This window comes from Berghia stephanieae, chromosome 4 (assembly GCF_034508935.2).
Source record: "Berghia stephanieae isolate SIO BIC M18660-M18661 chromosome 4, UCSD_Bste_1.3, whole genome shotgun sequence".
NCBI classification, from domain to species: Eukaryota; Metazoa; Mollusca; class Gastropoda; order Nudibranchia; family Aeolidiidae; genus Berghia; species Berghia stephanieae.
Window position 1 is genome coordinate 31,617,174 of NC_088363.1, and position 18,956 is coordinate 31,636,129.

At 37.1% G+C, this 18,956-nt stretch overlaps 1 protein-coding gene across 7 annotated transcripts in view; it reads left to right on the forward strand.

The window, feature by feature from the left end:
- Positions 1-280: 280 nt before the first annotated feature.
- The window catches only part of LOC144970419 (uncharacterized), a 310,164-nt gene continuing 291,488 nt past the window's right edge, over positions 281-18,956 (forward strand). For 5 of the 7 annotated variants that reach the window (XM_078910048.1, XM_078910046.1, XM_078910042.1 and 2 more), the window contains exon 1: positions 281-527. The gene's annotated coding sequence lies outside the window, so the exon portion shown is untranslated. The remainder of the gene's footprint in view (positions 528-18,956) is intronic. The other 2 variants (XM_078910047.1, XM_078910044.1) reach the window with 1 other exon arrangement.

The following is an 18,956-nucleotide window of genomic DNA, read 5'->3' on the forward strand; positions in this document are numbered from 1 at the left end:
AATATCGTAATTTCCCTTAATTTCCCTTAATTTCCCCAAAATTTAAACGCTGTCTCGTGGTAATTACAAGTGAATCGACTAAGGCATAAAAGAAAGCAATAGGTCAAATCTATAAACGGTGTAAAAATGAACATTTTACATTATCTTCATTTTCTAAGCGGTCTCTCATCCCCACCCACCTGTCTGCCCGCCATACGGTGTAAAAACCACATGAAACAGACACAATCGAGACAAAACAAAGTCGCCCCCCTCGCTTGGATTCGGACGGACGAGACGAACCGACCGACCGAATCGTGGAAGCCCGAAGCCAACGAAATCCAACGGCGTCGCGCTACAATGCACTGACATGGCAGAAGTCAGTGTTGTTGCACCGCTAGCAGACGACACGACACCGAGTTATCATTCTTGAATTTCATTTTGCTTTGTAAACATTGGATAAAATTGGATTAAATTTTTATCGTTTGGTGATTTGTTTTTCTTTATAAAAATTCGGAATGGAATAATAACAATATTCAGTCTTGTTGAAGGTATGTCTTATTTCATGGAAGTTTTAATGTGGCAGGTGATGAAAATCTAAAACTTTATTTTTTAATTTCTGTTTTAGACTTTTCAGAACTTAAATCAACAAGATCAAAATATAAATGGGGTCCCAACAACGTGGGTCTTATTTAAAATACTGTCAAGTTAATGAAAGTTCTCGAAACTTTAATTAACAAACATAAAACTTTGCCATCAAAATTTAAAATTGCGATCAAAATTGGAGGTATTCTTTTAGCAGAGATGTTATGAATTTCGTTTATTTATAAAATGTTTCCTAAAAATCAAAACAAAACAAAATAAACAAAAACAAAAACAAACATGCAAACAATAACAAAATATCGGAAAGAAAGAAATCTAGATATCTAGATAAAATTGGCTCAGATCACATCTGCGTCATATTACTCCCACCTTGCTATTTTGAAAGAAGACTTTAGAATTTAAGAAAAATCATATGTTTTGCGATTTATTCTAGATAGATAGAATGAAGTTGACGTCACTAGGGTCTTTGTTATTGTGTTTTGCCATCCGCGTTTATGAGTAATTATCAAACGGTATTAACCAGACTATAAACGACCAAGATTACACATAGTTTTGTGTGTTGGTCCGTTATATTTCAGGATGGCAATGTTGTGAGTTTCTTAGCCAAGCGCATACTATCTATACATACAGACTTGACCTTGGGATTAGTTGACGTAAATTTTTGTTGTTTTTTATTTTTTATAGAACTCACTCAAGTTAAACATAGCTTTGTGCGGCTATGTGGTCTTGTGGTATGACACTCGCTTTCGGATCGGAAGGTCCTGGGTTCGAGCCTCGCTCGGCGCATAGTTGAGTCCTTGGAAAAGACTCTTACTCACATTCTCTCACCGTACTCAGGTGTAAAATGAGTACCTGGCCATTGACAGCGTTGTCTCTGTCAGAGAAAAAAACCTGTAATATCGCCTAGCAGGCGTCGTGTTTCGTGTTACATGTTACGTGTTGCTGTTTGTCAGGGACGCTTTGTAAAGCGCTGAGCACATTGAGTGGATATTGCGTTAGATAAAAGCCCAAATTTTTTTTCGCCAATTTTTCCTCCTTTTAGTCCGTCTGGTCTGTTCTAGCCATAATATTTAATTCTTCTTATCAAAACAAAGATGAAGCACAAGTTCTTTGCAATAACATAGAATTTGATCATTTTAACAGAAAAGCTCGTGTCAGTTAATTTACTCTTCGCCATTATTTTTAGTTTATTGTAGCAGAGAGCTTTCTCGCCTATTGCCAACTTAACTCTGGGGGAATCAAGTGCGTCTAAAGAATTTCAAATTAAGATGTTTTAAAATGATCTTAAACCCCCCCCCCCCCCCCACACACACACACACACAAACACACACACCACCACCACAAGAAACTTGGGCTTTTATGTAGAGCAATATCCACAAAACATTCTCAAAGCGCTTTACACGGCGCCCCTGGTCAACTGCAACGCTTCACATGCAGGGCGATACATGACGCCTTTAAGGCGATATTACAATTTTTTACCGATAGAGACAACGCGGTACGGATAAGGTACTCATTTTACAGATGAGTATGGTGAGAGAATGTGAGTAAATAGCATTTTCCAAGAACTCAGCTATGCGCCGTCAGAGCTGGAGTCGAACCCAGGACCTTCCCGACCCTAAGGCGATTGTCATACCACCAGACCGCATAGCCGCACTTCAGTTCTGAATGGATTTGTTATTGAGAAATAAATGTTCTCTTTCATAATATTTTAGTGAAAATTGCTAGTCTGGCGATGCGTTAGCTGAACAAATTAATGATGTGACCCATTGTCTCAAAACGGTATTTTGTCCTGATGTTATGGACCCCAATGTGTCTTTAGAATTGGAATGATAAAGAATTGCCAATTTTTTAGTTTTTGAAACGGAAGAAATTATGGTTTTTCTGCACCATAACGAAATTAGAAATTAATCTCAAGTTTCACGTTTGTGTCTATCAATTCAACTTTCAGGACTTAGGTCATCCTGACATAATACCACTTTGAAACGGTGGGTCACAAGGTTTGATTACCTTTTTTTCCAGAAATGTTTTTAAAATTATTTTAATTTTACTTTATTATTATTATTATTATTATCATCATCATCATCATCATCATCATCATCATCATCATCATCATCATCATTATTATTATTATTATTATTATTATTATTATTATTATTAGTATTATTATCATTATTATTATTATTTTGAGGCAAAACTAGTTTCACTACTCTTGGGGCACTTTTCCGTAATGAGTATTTCTTCGTCTCTATCTTTTTCTATGATTTCCAGGAGTAGAATAAATCGTATTTTATCTTAAAACATTCATTCCCCCAATATTAGTCAAACTGTAACAGTTCAATACTGATTGATTTTATTTTTGTCCATTATAACTCTTTAAAGCCTTTGTTCCATTGTACTATATATAATCGAAATATTATAAGTTTCGCATTCGTGAAGAGCTAAGCGTTCTGTCGTACTAACACAACAAAACATCAACATATTAAAAAATATATTTTGGCCTTGTCTTTCAAATATCGGTCGATTAAAATAACCCTCATCTTGTCAAAAAAAAAATAATAAAAAAATAAAAAACAACAACCAAAACCCACCAAAAAAAATAAAAATAAAAAAACAAGAACAAAAAATTAAACAAACAAAAAACAAACCCCTCTCAAACCTGGGACTTCATTAAACCATATTCATTCTCGATACTCTACATTATTGGAGCCAAAGAATAGTGTCGTGTGCCGTTGATTGGAAAGTGCCTGTAACGGTATAATTGCCATTTCTCTTTCTCGTTATGTAACCAGATATTGACGCATTGGCAAGATTTTGCATTATCGATTTAATTACGTTACACAAACCTAACAAGGACGTAAACATGCAACATTAAGTCACATGAGAGCTCTGTGTGTGTGTGAGTGTGTGTGTGTGTGTGTGTGTGTGTGTTTGGATTTAAGAATGGAATTAATACAGCGACTCGCCGCACAACGATAAAACACTTTTCTTTTATTTTGTCAGAAAACTATATACTTCGTTTAGGCTATCAACAAAATAAAATTGACCCCGGCCAACTTGTCGAGATGGCTTAAACCTAGGAATTCTGTGAAATGTAATGAGTTTATAATAATTTGGGATTGTTAGGTGGGGGGAGGGGGGGGGGCAGGTCTAAATCTATCGATGAAAAAAAAAACATTTCTGCCCCTCCCCCCCCCCCCCCCATAAAAAAAAAGAAAAAAAAAAGGAATAGAGAAAAAGAAATGAATTTAAAAATAAAGCCATTTTGTCATTGTAGGTAAAACGTTACACGTACTACTCGTATACCTGCCTAGAATACAATACCGTTCAACGATAAACACCTGGGGAAAAATCTGCCACCTGTGAAGTCTGAAGTCTGTGTGAACTGCTGAAATAGGCCAGACAGCCACTACATAATAATAATATTCTGCTGATTGGCGTCTGTCTCAAATCTAAGCCCTTGAAGTGAATTATATTGAGAAAATATGCCTGGCAGCTCAAATATCCCACTACTCGGGGTTCGGACTGTCGTAAGCTGTGACAGAACGCCTTTTTAAAATCGCTTTTGTCAGAAACATTTTCTCATATTTTAGTACTATTAAAACGATCCCTACTTGTCAAAATTTATTTTACACTCGAGACTTCAAAACTTGTCAAATGTTAATAATCTATTGAGTGATTACAACACCCCACCCCAACCGCCTCTCAGAACTTATCAAAGATTCTATAGCATGAGATTTAAAATCTTGTCAAAATGTATTCACTTGACAGATCGATTAATATGCCCCCCCCCCTTTCCTCCCGCCCCACTCCAAAACTTGTCAAGAGTGAGTGTGTGTGTGTGTGTGTGAGAGAGAGAGAGAGAGAGAGAGAGAGAGAGAGAGAGAGAGAGTTGAGTGTGAGAGAGAGAGAGAGAGAGAGAGAGAGAGAGAGAGAGAGAGAGAGAGCTTCTGGTTTAAGTACTTTTGTGGGTCATTTAACTAGAAAACTAGAGGTGTCGAAATGAGCCACTAAGAAGGCCAAACCTCGTTTGTTTTGTGTTGTTCCCTTATATCTGAGTCACTTTTACTCACTTTATCTTTCTCTCCATCATTTAAGTCGACTGAATCTTTTAATTGGCATTAAAAGTTTTCTGTCTAAAATGTAGAAACAGGCGTTCTGTTGGACATTTGAAAGAAGTGATCCTTTTTTGAGAATTTTGGACGTTTTGGGGTCCATTTTAATGGGAGCGATCTATACTCACGTTTTTGTCCAACCAAGTTATCAATCACATGATTTGTTGCTGTCCAAAGATTGGATATTTCTTCAGAAATGTAAACACGCTGCTTTGTTTATGGAAGTTGTAAGCTTGCCCATGTGTCAAGCTGAACAATATGACCAATCGTGATGTTAGATATTTCAAAATCTGTAAACACTTTTCACGATGTGGGTCACTTTGATCACATATTCCAATGTGACCAATGACCTCGAGCACATGGAAATGTAATAAAGATCATGCCCATTGATGTTATAGGAAATATATTATTATTATTATTATTATTATTATTATTATTATTATTATTATTATTATTATTATTATTATTATATTATTATTATTATTATTTTATTATTATTATTAATTAATTAATTAATTAATAATTGTATTAATATAATAATAATAATAAATAATAATAATAATAATAATAATAATAATAATAATAATAATAATAATAATAATCAGTGACAACCAATAGTTAATCAATGCGCAAAATAAATTTTAACACGTACTAAAAGACACGGAGAAATAGTTCAGTTTTCAGTTCAGTTTTTTAAAAATAATTCCTGGCCAAAATGTAAAGAAAGAAAACCATTCTGTCAGGCATTGCACGGCGAGGAAAATCTGGTCTCGTGTGAGATCAAATTATAACGCAATCAGTACCTTTGTTTATTTTAGTACTTTGATAATGAGCCGAGAGGAATGACGCCCTTTCTTGTAAGAGTGTGGAAGGTGAAGAGGAATGGAGGGCTCATTGTCAATAAACTGACTTGTTTCACTGCTCTAGACTTAGACCAAGCCTATTTCAATTGTCATTGGTAGGTGGGCCATAGCGTATCCTTCGTAAACTTATACACCTGACACTTCCTTAAAAATTATTTTACAAGTCAAGGCGACGATCAACAACAGAAGTAAATAATAAGATGATTTTAGTAAGGGGGGAGGGTGGGGGGGGGGGGACCAACTCGCTTCACACGCAAAGGGACCGAGGTCGATCCCGGGTGCAGTCGAGGTTTTTTTTTTCTGACCCCCCTATCCACGCACCAGTGATTGGGTAGCTGGGTCTGTTAGATCTGACAAAAAGTACTTTGCGATAGACTATGGTCCTGTCAAAAGGATAGCAAGCAATTGCTATTGTCCGTTTCACCGGCGCCACGGGCCTCATGGCTCTGAACGTGGCCTTTGTGAACTCATGGCCCGACACTGACCAACAAATGACGTCAAAAGACAAGTCTTTGGCCAAAGAAGAAAACAAATCGTGAATTGTATTCGGCAGTTCAAAGAAAATGAAATTGAAGTTTAAAAAATCAGAGAAAAAATATACATTTTTGGTACTGTATTAAACTATGTTCAATGTCCTCAATAAAACATAGACTTGACACACATTAGTGTAATCATCCTGCATGAAGAATATCAGGGTTTTTTTTTTTTTTTTTTTTTTTTGCACTCGACATAATACCGTTCTGAGGAGGTCATAGTATGGTTAGGCTGCAATGGGAGCGATCGTATGCGCTTGGCTAAGAAGCTCATAACATTGCCATCCGGAAGTATAACGGACCAACACACAAAACTGTGTGTATCCATGAACGTTTATAGTCGGGTTAATACAGTTCAGTGAGCATTACTCAAAAACGCGGAGTCAAAAAACAATAACAAAGACCTGAGTGACGTCATCTGCATACTATCTATATTCATGTTTTCGTCCAACCTAGTCATCGACTACATGATTTGTTGCTGTACAACGATTGGACATTTCTCAATGTATATGAACACGCTGCTTTGTTTATTAAAGTGTAAACATGCCCAAGATTCATGCTGAGAAAAATAACAAATTGTAACGTTGGATATTTCTCAAACTGTGAACACTTCTCACCATGTGGATCATTGAGTACACTTTGCAATGTGACCAATGACATCGAGCACATGGAAATGTAATATAGATCATGCCCATGCCAATGGTATTAAACTATGTTCAATGTCCTCAATAAAACATACAGACTTGACACACATTAGTGTAATCATCCTGCATGAAGAATATCAGGGTTTTTTTGGGTTTTTTGCGCTCGATATATGAGGAGGTCATAGTATGGTCAGGCTGCAATGGGAGCGATCTATATTCATGTTCTCGTCCAACCTAGTCATCGACTACATGATTTGTTGCTGCACAACGATTGAACATTTCTCAATGTGTATGAACACGTCGCTTTGTTTATTAAAGTTGTAAACATACCCAAGAGTCATGCTGAGAAAAATAACAAATTGTAACGTTGGATATTTCTCAAACTGTGAACACTTCTCACTATGTGGGTCATTTTGAGTACACTTTGCAATGTGACCAATGACTTCGAGCACCTGGAAATGTAATATAGATCATGCCCATGGCAATAAAAGGTATTATGAAAGACGTTTTGATATTTTAAACATTCATTTTTCACAGTTACAGGGTTTTAATCTAGCAAAGGGCTGGCGTCAGGAATGCAGTGTGTATAATTTCATTAAATATGAAGCCATCTTATACTTTTGAGTGTTTGCTGACGCGAGAACCAGTGTGTTTGCCGATGGTATTAACTTATACGTTTTGCAAACGAGTTAGTCTCTTAAATCGACAAAAAAGCTATAAATAAAATGGTACAAAACTATGGAAATAAATAAATTGATTAAAAAAAACCAAACAAATCTATAAAATATAAAATAAGAGGAAAAAAAAAAAAAGGGGGGGGGGGGCAAGAGAAGCTAATCACTGAGTACATCTTTCTCCACGATGAGAGAGTTCATTATCATGTCTTACCAACTATCAACCATAAAATTACATAATATTATACCATAATCCACATTAAAGCCGCATATATTGTGTGTCGGTTTATGCGGCGTTTATTGCAATTATCAATTTTCCAATCTTCGCCAATCGTATCATAGCCTACGTTATTATTATCATATCGACTCATTATGTCAAAATGAAATGACCAGGAAAGCAAGTCGCCAACAGGTGTTGGATATATGCAGTATATATATATACACATATATGTATGTGTGTGTTTGTGTGTGTGTGTGTGTGTGTGTATACTTTATCTATATTATTTTATTATTATTATTATTATTATTATTATTATTATTATTATTATTATTATTATTATTATTATTATTATTATTATTATTATTATTATTATTATTATTTTATGTGACTCATCGTCTCAAAACGGTATTAGTATTATGATGGGCTGAATTGGGTGATGAAAATTGATTTTAAAGCCAAGAATATGAGACACGGGTCTTGTTTATACTATGTTTTAATTCAGAGTATGATTCTTTTTAGAGTGCGAAGAAGTAAAATGTCATATAGATAGTGTGCGCTTGGCTAAGAAGCTCACAACTTTGCCATTCGGAAGTATAACGGACCAATGCACAAAACTATGTGTAACCTTGAACGTTAATAGACTGGTTAATGCAGTTTAGTGAGAATTACTCATAAATGCGGATGGCAAAAAGCATTAACAAAGACCTGGTGACGTCAACTTCATTCTTTCTATGTGTGACTCACTATCTCAAAAAGATTTTATTGTTTTTGTTATTGGCAGAAGAAGGGTTTTTAGTCCGAAACGTTCCCTGTTGGTTTTTTCTTTTTTGTTGTTGTTTTTTTTTTTTATTGTTTTGATTTATTTTTTTGTTCGAAGTTGTTATATATTCATTTTTGTTAATTATTATTTTATTTTTACAGTCCTCATCTTCTTGCAGCTTATTATCACTTTTACTTCCACTATGAAAGCATTTGTTGTTTGTTTGTTATTTTTTTTTTTTTTTTGTTTTGTTTTGTTTTGTTTTTGTTTGTTTTTTAATAGCTCAAATTTCATAAAATTCAGTGTGGAATTGAATTGTAAGCATCATGTCAATGTCCACTCCGATCTGATACCGTTTGGGAACGATTGGTTACAAATGTCATGATATGGATACATTAGGTACTTTTGGTGTTGGCGGCTTAGTTGGTAGCGCGACTGCCTCATGAAGTGAATGGATTTAGTTGGAATCCGTGTTATGGGATGTTTATTATTATTATTATTATTATTATTATTATTATTATTATTATTATTATTATTATTATTATTATTATTATTATTATTATTATTATTATTATTATTATTATTATTACTTAAGTCACTTTACTTGTTTGTAATTAGTGGATGGATTGAGTTTGGAAGCCATGTCGCGAGAGTTTTTGTTTTTGTTTTTTTTTTCTTAATTTTATTTACGCGACTTTACTTATTGTTAATTAATTAGTGAATGGACTGAGCAAGGTGATCTGTGGTGTGGGAGTATTGAATTTTACGCCACTTTACTAGTGTGAAATTATTCACTACTTTTGGGTGCTTGGCTTACGCACCCATGTTAATGGGTTTGCTGCGGTGCATCCCTTAGTTATTGTGAGTTATTAGTGATATTGTTTGCTCAAAGTCTCAGAGTGCAGGTTGCTGGTAACCCCCCCCCCCCCCCCCCCCCCCCCCCCCCCACACACACACCCGAACACAACCTGAGCATTAAGGTATACGCCCATCCCACCCCTACCCCTTTCTCTGACTGAAAAAAAATAATAATAAATAAATATTATATATATATATATATATATATATATATATATATATATATATAATATATATATATAATAATATATATATATCAGTTTAAGAGGTGGCTAAGTGGATTAAAAAAAATATGAGCTTTTATATAGCGCAATATCCACTAAACGTGCTCAAAGCGCTTTACAGCGGGTCCCCGGCCAACAGCAACGCTTAACATTTAGGACGGGATATGACTCCTGTTAGGCGATATTACAATTTTTTTTCGGACAGAGACAACGCTGTTCAGGGCCAGGTACTCATTTTACACCTGAGTACGGTGAAAGAATGTGAGTAAAGAGCCTTCTCCAAGGACTCAACTATGCGCCGAGCGAGGCTCGAACCCAGGAACTTCCGAGTGTCATACCACAAGACCACATAGCCGCATGGATAAGGCATTCCGCTTTGCCTCGGTCAGCTACTAGCTAATCCTTATGCCGTAACCCGTGATATCTGTGACTTATCGTTCAACACGGTATTGTGCCTTGTGCTTAAGATTGAATTTTAAAATATTAGACGTCTGTAATATAAATACTAAACAAATTACTGGAAATGTCTCTATCGAGAAGAATGAGTTTCGCCTGACGTGTACATATAATATACAGGTCTGACATCCGAACCCACTTAGTTTAACATTGTTGTAATGGACAATACTTTGCATCATTTTTTAAAGATTTTCCTTCAATGATGAGGCCATAAGGAATTGAGTTATCAGACCTGCAAAAAAGTGCACATTGGTTTCGCCTTTTGATTGTTGATTAATTAAAAAAAATTAATTAAATTTTCCTAATTCTTTGAATTATTTACCTTTAAAGCAATTAATTTTTCTAGTTCTTTGAATTATTTTCACTTAAAGCTAAATTACCTTTCTAAATCCATTCCGACATAACACCATATTGACGCGGTGCGTCACACATATTGTGTAAAAATTGTCGTCGTATCAATGTCTTGTGCCGGAACGTTAAAGTGGATCAAGCCATTCAAGAAATAATCGCGTGAACTAAAATCAACAAAGAATCCCTTCAGAGATAACAATCTCAACAAGGTGCTATCACGAGGCATTATTTCAGTAGTTCCATTGGAGTGGAACCCTCAGTCCTTCCGTCCGTCCCCCTTTCTCGATTCACATCGATGGTATCTCTATCATGGACTTGGTGACCCCAGAACACTGTTAGAATACCCGGTTAGGACACGAGCTTTAATAATACAATAATATTGGGTAAGGGGAACCCACCTGTTGAACTGTTAGATAATATAATAGATAGATGGATAGATAGATAGGTATATACATATATATAGTATGCAGATGACGTCACTCAGCTTTTATATTTTTTTGCCTCCGCGTTGTGAGTTGTTTACTAAAATGTATACAATTGACTATAAATTCATGTTACACAGAGTTTGTGTTGGTCTTATACTTCGATGGAATGTTGTGATCTTGCCAACGCATTTATATATATATATATATATAAATAATAATAATATATATAGAGTATATATATAGGTGTGTGTGTGTGTGGTGGATGTGTGTATAAAAAAAATGTGAGTGACAATTTGTATTAATATATTATATATATATATATATATATATATATATATATATATATATATATATAGAGAGAGAGAGAGAGAGAGAGAGAGAGAGAGAGAGAGGAGGGAAGAGGGAGAGAGGTATGAACATTTATATATAGCTTATTTCCAAGGATTTACCATGCTCAATGCGCTTCACAATATTCCATTTATCCCAGGAGAGGGTATAAATATTAGTATTATTATTATTATTATTATAACAGCATGTTGTCTAACCCTAAGGTGCACAGTTGTTTTGCAAATCAGTCATAAGGTAGTATTCAAAACACCTAGGATTTTACTTTGAAGTAGGATAGCGTTTACTTGTCATACAAAACTCTAGATCCTCGCCCAGCTGTTTAAACCTACTCAGCATGACTCCCTTGTGTGTGGGTGTATATATGTGTATGCGTGTTTGTGCGCGTATGTTTGTGTGTATTGTGTGTGTGTGTAAATATATATATATATATATATATATATATATATATATGCTTGTATGTGTATATGTGTGCGTGTATGCATGTATGCACATTGTGTGTATGTGTGTGTGTGTGTGTGTGTGTGTGTGTTTACCAAACACTGACAAAGCACATTACAAATCAGAAAACTTTTTCTTCAAATATCGATGGATCAAAATACACCTCAACTTGACAACAAAATAAAATAAATTTCAAACATTCACCAAGTCTGCCAGAATGATGGCCACATGCTTGGCCACATTGGCTATTTTTGGACACAAGGAGTATTATGTTTCTATTATTTATTCTTATTTTTTATTTTTTTAAAATACATATATATATATATGTTATTGTTGTTGTTTGTTTGTTTGTTTGTTTTCAATTTTATTTATTTAAAAATATATTATTTATAACATTGTTTTTCCTAGTCTATTCGACTTTTTATTTCCAAATCTGATGAGTTTTTCAAGGGGGTCAACGTGTATGTATTTTTTATGTCTGTTTTTTTTTTTTGTTTTTTTTTTTTTTTTTTTGCCAATATGGTCCTATTTGGCCACTTTTGAAGACGAAATTGGCCTCGAGAAACTCAGGTCATCTGGCAGCCCTGCTTAACACGCCGTATTAAGTCTGAGGACTGAATTACTTTCACAAGTTGGGGTCATTTCAACCTAATGTTAAGACTTTCGATAGAAAAGTTTTATGATATTATTTGAAAACAACTATAATAAATAAATACCGTGCATTCCCAAGGGGGATGTTTGCATTTAGGGTCAATTCCAAGTGAAAATTGACTAACACACGCGTCAGCCGCAGTACAGCGCCACAAAATGAGTTAACCAGGAGAGTTTATCAAGACGCCCATTGCGACGGAGAGTCGAACTCAGTGTCTTCTGGGTATGAAGCAAAGAACATACCGCTGTGTCAAGCTGCTGTTTGGTCCGATTTTGGAAATGTATTTGTTTACCTTCCAACTACCAACCCGTCAACTTAACTTTCTCCTTACCACCCAGTTTCAGGATTTTCCCCAAAAATTCACACCCAACTAACACAAAAATATATATTTTTACCACTCAAACACAATAGCAGTAAGTTCTTGCGATAAATAATTTCTTTAGCAAAACATGCTCTACAACACACTTTTCATTTTCTTTAAATTTATGGTGTACAAAAGAAATTTGAATAAGAAAAATATTGGTTGTATTGTAACAAATGTGACGATTTTCCCGTAGTTGGTAAGGAGAGGGTTAAATACAAATAATAGAAAGGTGTGTACGATTATAAAACACGCGACTGTTTATATAAACCCCTTAAAAACAGCATGGGTCTTAGTCGTAGGTGGATCTGGAGTAGAATGACACACAAAACAAACAAACAGTTTTTTTTAAAATACAAACATGGAATATCAACAACAACAACAAAATAATTTTAAAATGAATAAATAAAATAAAATGAAATAAAAAAAAAAAAAAAGATAATATCACGGGGCTTTGTTGTCTCGTGATATGGTATTCTAGCAGTCGTTTTCGGACCTATATGTCCCTGGTCCGAATCCCGCAAAGTGTAGTCCTTGGAAAAAGGCTTTTTATTCACATTTTCTCATCGCACACTGGCTCATCATGGTAGAGCATTTAACTAATGCATTTACCTAGCGCAGTATCTACTTAACGTGCTCAAAGCGCTTTACAAAGGACCCCTAGCAACACTCAACATGTAGGACGAGACATGACTCATGTTAGGCGATATTCAAATGTTTCTTTTTCCGGAATAGACAACGCTGTCAACGGCCAGGTACTCATTTTACATATGAGTACAGTGAGATAATGTGAATAAAAAGCCTTTTCCTAGGATTCAACAATGCGCTGCTCCGAACTCTGGAATTTCCTGTCCGAAGGCTAGTGTCATACCATTGGTAAGTGCAATGCCTTATACATTCGGACATCATTTAACTCTCTCAGTCGAGAATGCCAAATATCCCAATGAAAACACCAAATGCCAGGACTCAAACCAGCCACTTTTGGAAGGTGTAATCATGGCGCTGTCGACCAGTTTTTCCTTCTAAAAATCATTCTACCTTGGTGGCATTTGTTAAGAACGATGAAATTCGATTCACCATAAAATGTATAATATATGAACAGACCATAAAACGAGTCCCCATTCTTATTATAATTTTATTTGATATTGTGGTGTCGTGGTTATAGTGGGTTCTTGGTTAACACAACATTGAAAGTCTGAATGAATTAAAACCGATTGTAGTTATATTGAATATTTATTTATGACGACACACACATAATATAATATATAGAATACAGTAGAAAATAGGCACGTAATAAAGGTTGTATAAAACTAAGTATAGGTTGAGCTAGTGGCTAACGTTCCTCACTAGTCAACGTACAAACACAAACTCAACTACATAGGAAATGCACTTTCATTCAAACTCCTTTCACCCATCCTAGGTTGACAGTGACAGTAATTGATACAGAGTAGAGATTTATCACATTCTTACTCAAGCATTCAAAGACGCTGGTACTAGGTGGGAAAGCCCACGAAGAGTAAGGTTACAGGAAAAAGAAGCGAACGCACTAACAGACAGACACAACATCCTCTCCCTTTCTAAATTAAGAAATTAGAAATTAACAGACTGAAATCAATGCAAGAATTAATATTGTTCAGGGTATCGAGCAGGCGGAACTCCTCGATTTTGGCGACCCGATCTTCTTGGTAGTTTCTGGGCAGTGTAAATCCATTGAATATCACTATCCAAGAATCTTCTTAGTTTTCTTGCATTCCATACCTGGCCATCCGAAAGAGGTATGTCCAATTACCAAGGACTTTAATGACAGAGAGAGGGCGAGACCATGGTGATAGTCCTTTTAATACGTTAGGCTTCCGGGCAAGCACGTTGTCGCCGACACGATAAGGACCTCGTAACGTTATTGTCGGAACAGATTTAGATGGTGATATGAAGTTTTCGTCACGTTTTGGCGGTATACTCGATGAATTCTGCACTTCGAAAGGCAGGCGCATTTTCCTTCCGAAGAGTAGCTCTGCTGGACTTTTGGTATTGGCATTGAGAGCTGTTGCACGATAGTTCCTTAGGAGATTGTGAATGCCAGTCTCCCAAGGAAGATTGTCATCCTGAAAGGCTTGAATGCCGTATTTCAAGTGGCGATTAAAACGTTCAACGCAACCGTTAGATTGCGGGTTGTATACCGCTGTGCGAAGATGACGAATATTAAATTTTTCCATGAAAGCGGCAAATTCAGCACTTGTGAACTGCGTGCCGTTGTCAGACACTATTTGGTCAGGTGCTCCGTATCTAGAGAAGATTTCTGTCAACCATGTGATGATCTTAGATGAAGTGATAGTTGAAGTAAGAAAAACCTCGGGGAATTTTGAGTAATAATCCATTAGAACAACAATGAATTTGGAGGACTGGGGTGCGATGATGAATGGGCCAGAAATGTCGATTGCTAATTTTTTCCATGGTTTGTCTGGCAGCGGAATTGTTGTTTGCGGTACTGAAGCTGGAGCCATTGATTTGTCACTGCGCTGACATCCTGCGCAGTGCTTTACATAGCGTTCTATGTCAGAGTCCTGGCCTGGCCACCAGTAGGTCTCACGTAGTTTTCTTTTCATGCGCACGATGCCGGGTGACCTACATGTGCATTTTTTAGTAGTGTTTTGCGAAGGGTGGAGGGCACGATGATGCGGTCATTTCTCATCAAATAACCGTTATCTGTAAGGATTTCGTTGCGAACCATATAGTAAGACATTGCGTTTGCGTCGAGTTGCTTTTTCTGAGGCCAGCCATTCTTAACATAAGTGCAGATTATCTGAAGAACGGGGTCACGATTTGTATACTGAATAATGTTCTGAATTGTTAGATGGTCTGCATTTATTGACCTGATCATCATGTTATATTCAGATTCGTCTAAAGCAGGTGTTGATGATGGCAGTGATAGACGGCTTAAGGCGTTGGCTACGAAGTTTTGTGAGCCTTTGCGATATTGTAGAGTATAATCAAACGCAGATAGACGTTGCAGCCATCTTTGAAATTTGCTGGACTTGCGCGAGTCTGTGGATGAACGAAGAAGAGTTGTGAGAGCGGCGTGGTCTGTTCTGAGTGTGAATGGGCGTCCTAGAAGAAATTTTTCCCATGTTTCGCATGACCAAACACAAGCAAGAGCTTCTTTCTCGTTCACAGCGTAGTTGCGTTCTCGAGGTTGTAATGTATGTGAAGCATGTGCAATGGGAACTTCACGACCATCTTGTAGTTGCGAGAGGACGGCACCAAGCCCGACGTCCGATGCATCCGTTGTAACGAAAGTTGGTGCGTTGGGGTCAAAAATAAAATTTTTAACGTTTACAGCAATTGCGTTTTTCAAACTGTCGAACGATTTCTCACAACGTTGGGACCAAACAAAGCGAGTGCCTTTCCGTGTTAAGTTACGTAGAGGCTCTGCAAGTGTGGCAAGGTTGCTGATGAACTCTTGGTAATAGTTTACCATGCCGAGGAAACTTTGCACCTGTTTGACTGTGCGAGGAGTTGGTGCGTCGATGATCGGTTTGACATTTTTTGGATCTGGGGTGATACCATTGGATGAAATGACATGTCCCAAAAAATTAACTGATGTTACGCCGAACTCACATTTTGGCAATTGAAGACGAAAATCTTTGGCTGAAAGGCGCTTTAAGCATTCATCTAAGTTGTGATCGTGCTCATTTTGTGTAGATCCAAACACCAGAATGTCATCCACGTAAGCGATAGTTCCAGGGCAGTCTGAAAGTGTCTGCGATACTAGACGTTGACATACAGAGGCGGCGTCTTTCAGGCCCATTGGAAGTCGTTTATATTGGCGTAGACCTTGATGAGTAATCGTTGTGGTGAGATGACGACATTCCTTAGAGAGTTTGATGTGGTAAAAAGCTTTTCTGAGATCAAGCTTAGAAAATATCTTTGCTCCTTTCAGTTCCAAGAAAAGATCTTTTGGAAGGTAGCGGAAATCTGTCAGGAACGACGTATGTATTTAGAGGTGAGAGATCTGTGGTAACGCGAACGTTGCCATCTGGTTTCATTACTGAAACTAAATGATGGACCCATGTTGATTTGTCGACCGGCTCCCATATGTCAAGGTCTTCCATCACTTTGATTTCGCTGGCAACTTTGTCTCTCCGTGAAAGAGGAAGAGGTCGTAATTTCTGAGCAGATGCGACCGCGTCGTCGGTTACGTCAATGACGTGTTCGTAGTCGGGGAAGGTGCCCATTTCCTCCGATAGTAATGTAGGGTATTTTAGTAGAAAATCGTTCTTGGAGTCTGTAACAGCACATACCTGAAGGGTGCTTCCATTGATCTGTAGGTCCAAGCCTTTAATAAGGTCTTGTCCAATAACAGCTTTGCATGTTGGTGGTAGTACATGAAATTCTGCAGTGGCTCTGCGGCCCTTGTAACCAACGTTAGTTGTAATTCGACCAATAGCGTTGCCTGGAATTATGCTATTGTCGAAATTTCTCAATGGGACTGGAGGAAGTAGAGGGAAGTGCCTAAAATGTTTATGGTACTCACGTTGAGATATTCCTGAAATTTGTGAACCAGTGTCAACTTGAGCCGATATGTTGACATGAGACGTACCGGTTTCCAATTGGATAGAAATGTAGAATGGTTCAGGAGTACTCACATTGTTGATGCGCTGTGAAACGGTGCGCACTTTTTGAGTTAACTTCGTTGAACGACATACGTGAGCAAAATGTCCCAATTTCCCACATTGGCGACATGTTTGCTGTAATGCAGGGCACGTAGTATCTTTGGAGCGATGTCCAGGGCGACCACAGTTGTGACAAACTGGGCCGTTTTGAAGATAACTGTTGTGTTTCGTCGTGCTGTGTTGTTGTCGCTGTTGACGTAGCGGGTGTTTCTGATGGTGATGGCTATGTTTACGTATGTTGTAAACATTTGATGCTGTGGCGTTGCCAATGGCAGCGGAACTCTGCATTGCTGTTTCATCTGCTTGCATGATGCGGATGACTTCGTCCAGGTTGATGGTGGGAAGCGCCAACAGTTTTTTCTGTGTATCATTGTTGTAGCATCCACACACAAGACGAATAGCGAGGTGATGTTCCTCTCTGCCACCAAAGTCACAATCACCCATCAGTGACGTCAAAGCTGTAAGGAAGTCTTGTGTCGATTCGGTGGCACCTTGTTTCCGTTGTTCCAAGTCATAGTATGCACGGAATGGGTTTACAGGCTGTTGGAATAAGCCTGCGACGGCAGCTTTGAACTCTGTGTGAGGCACAGTGGATATTCTGTCTGCTATAGGATGAGCAGAAAATATCCTTACTCCTTCAAACCCAAGTAGCGTAAATAGATACCGATTTTGTTCCTCATCGCCTAGTTTACGGATAGTGTTTTTCATGAATATGAAGTTTTCGAACACTTTAATCCAATTTTTGTAAGGTAAAACAGGCTCACCAGGATGAGGAAGGTACTCCTTTGGAATGGGAATGTCCGCCATTTGTATGTAGAAACACAGCTATTAAATATTAATGTTATTAAAAACAATAATCCTCGTCGCCAATTGTGGTGTCGTGGTTATAGTGGGTTCTTGGTTAACACAACATTGAAAGTCTGAATGAATTAAAACCGATTGTAGTTATATTGAATATTTATTTATGACGACACACACATAATATAATATATAGAATACAGTAGAAAATAGGCACGTAATAAAGGTTGTATAAAACTAAGTATAGGTTGAGCTAGTGGCTAACGTTCCTCACTAGTCAACGTACAAACACAAACTCAACTACATAGGAAATGCACTTTCATTCAAACTCCTTTCACCCATCCTAGGTTGACATTGACAGTAATTGATACAGAGTAGAGATTTATCACATTCTTACTCAAGCATTCAAAGACGCTGGTACTAGGTGGGAAAGCCCACGAAGAGTAAGGTTACAGGAAAAAGAAGCGAACGCACTAACAGACACAACAGATATTCATTATATCAGAGGGTAGATATGGCCCTTATAACCTAGAATACCTTAAATAAATAACATTTATATAATACAATACCGTAACTTGTTAGCCCAATACCCTTATTAATAAGTGTGAAAAGAGTAACTTGATACTGCTTCTTAAAAAAAAACAAAGTGGTTTAAGCGAGATCTAAATAATAAAATTATACAGCTCGATTTTGAATTCAAAAGAGGAGAGACTCTTCGCTGTTCGTATTATTATTTTTAATTTACTGCTTATTCTCATTACTACGTCCCCCCCCCCCCCCCCTTTTCTCTCCCTCCCCCCCCCCACCTCCCTCTCTCCCCTCTTGCCTCTCCTCTCGTGCTAACGGTTTGATTGTTCTTGTTTAACAGATCGTAAAATATCCGTGTCGACTTTGCATTGAGTTTTCTCTATTTTAGAAAACAATTGCTCGATTCCATCCATTTCAATAAAATACTCAAATGTTTTGCCCTCCTGATCAATCGTACCAAAA